The sequence below is a fragment of the Sinocyclocheilus rhinocerous genome, unplaced genomic scaffold (assembly GCF_001515625.1).
Source record: "Sinocyclocheilus rhinocerous isolate Xijiao unplaced genomic scaffold, SAMN03320098_v1.1 scaffold467, whole genome shotgun sequence".
In the NCBI taxonomy this organism is placed as follows: Eukaryota; Metazoa; Chordata; class Actinopteri; order Cypriniformes; family Cyprinidae; genus Sinocyclocheilus; species Sinocyclocheilus rhinocerous.
Genome location: NW_015633178.1, coordinates 70,690 through 73,109, shown reverse-complemented (window position 1 = coordinate 73,109; position 2,420 = coordinate 70,690).

Below are 2,420 nucleotides of genomic sequence, written 5' to 3'. Positions count from 1 at the left end.
GGGGTATTAAATGAAAATGCTATTGAAACGTCTTATATGTAAGTGTCAATGCATTTAAGAAAAATAAGACATTTAAATCACCATTTTGCTACACCTTTGGTTCAGAATGCATTCTGAAATTCTCACTGCATTTTGCTACAATTATCACGTGGTATTATGATGAAAACACAATCCCAAGTGTCCTACCCCTAAGTCTAAATGCATTTAGGAAAAACAGCATTTAAATCATAATTTTGCTACAGTTTTTGCTTGGACATGTTAAACATATCTAATCAATTTGGATAATACATTTTCATTTTAATTTTGCAACTTATAAAGTGTTAAATATGTTTTTAATTTGCACATTAACACTAGAAAGTGTAGAAAATGGCAAATGTAAATTATATAACTGAATTTCCATTTTGCACTAAATTTTGGACACGTGTATGGTAAAATGTAAATTCAAATACAGAACTACATTGCCATTTTACATATTGCATTGCCATTTTGCATATTTCAAATTGAACATTTCAAATGGAATTTCGCTACCCATATGCTTCCATATTTATTTACCATTAGGGATGTTGAATACTGACAAAAAATTCGTCTAATCATTTATTCAGTTGACTTTATTGAAGTTGTTTGTGTAGGAAAGATTTAATCAATGTTTGGAGTGGCTTTCTGAATTTACAATGTGTTGTTTATAATTTATTATTTATTCATTGTTATTGGTGATTCCAGATTGCAGTCATTCAAGAAGCTATCATTTCCTCCCCCATTGTGGCTGAGCTACACATTCTCTTCGTTTTATTTTAAACATAAAACATCCAGAGGAGAATGGCACCTAAGCTGAAATTCATACAAATGTAAGGAACATATGTAATGAAACAGTATAAAGCATTTTGTTGTGTTGCTGTTTAGTTGAAAATAATCAAAGGGTTAGTTCTCTCAAAAATGAAAATTATGTCATTAATCACTCACCCTCATATCGTTCCAAACCTGTAAGACCTTCGTTCATCTTTGCAACATACATTTTCTGACCCTGAGCTTTCTGACCCTCCATAGACAGCAAGGGCCCTACCACAATCAAGGCACAGAAACGTAGTATAAGGACATCGTTAAAATGGTCCATGTGACATCAGTGGTTCAACTGTAATTTTACGAAGCTATGAGACTACTTTTTGTGCGCAAAGTAAACAAAAAATAGCAACTATATTCAATGATTTCTTCTTTCTTGGAAGAGTCTGCCACCATTAACGAGAGTACCACGACGCATGTGTGTGCGTTCATTTGCCAGTAAACAAGGTGTAGCACATGCGGGGTCTACGTCAGCAGCACCACACGCATGCACCGTGGGTCAGAGACCTCTCGGATTTCATCAGAAATATCTTAATTTGTGTTCTGAAGATGAACGAAGGTCTTACGGGTTTGGAACGACATGAGGATGAGTAATTAATGACAGAATTTTCATTTTTGGGTGAACTATCTCTTTAAGTATATCATAAAACATTGTTGACAAGATCACATGATCACAGATGCAATTGGAGACCACTGGAAATGAAAGTTTAGCATTTTATAAACAATGTTTGAACTGGAACTTGATAATTCAATCTCAACCTGTTCTGCACATTACTCTGTACTTCACTTTCATTCATTTCATTTCTTATCATTTCCAGTCTCCCTGTGAAGAAATCCTGAATGAGAGTCAGAGGTTCAGATGAAGGGAACCTATGCTTCTAAGACTCATGTATGAACAACTTTGAGAATCCATGTACAATTTGAGTTTTTTTCAAATCTCAACATGGAACTTGGACTAAACATGCAGCAAAAGAAAAAAAAAAGTAGTTTCCTCAAACGGGCACATGGCAAGAGATACTAAAAGCACACAAACACTTGTTGGAGCCCTGCTCCTAATTAGATTGTATAGTTGTATACATTGAAATATCAGGGATAAGTGCATGAATCTTTGTTCTTTATTTTTAAACGCTGTAGCATTTGGACCAATCAGACACACAACTATTTGTTATATTTAACAAATAATATCTAACACCCCCTCACCTAAACAAAGGGCCAATTTCGAGGGTCTATGGACTTTTAGTAATTTCGATTCAAGTTCCATATGCAAATTACCATGCTTTCACACAAAGGGTCATAAAACTCCCCAGTATTTCCAAACTCCCGCTTGGAATTTCAGCCTTTCTCATTGGACAAGCTCATCCTGAGAGGCGTGAATCTTGTCAGGCCTTAAAGGCTTCACATCAGTGGCCCGCCTTCAGTCTGCGGTTCTGCTAGATTCTGAGAAGATGAGGATGTGAGCTAGCACCCCTCTAAGGACACCCTAAGTCTGCGCCAGGCCTCGGACCTTGACTTTCCATTCACCAAGATCATCTGACTCAAACTGGTTCTTTTCCATCAACCAACTTCAGCAAAGATCAACTTGA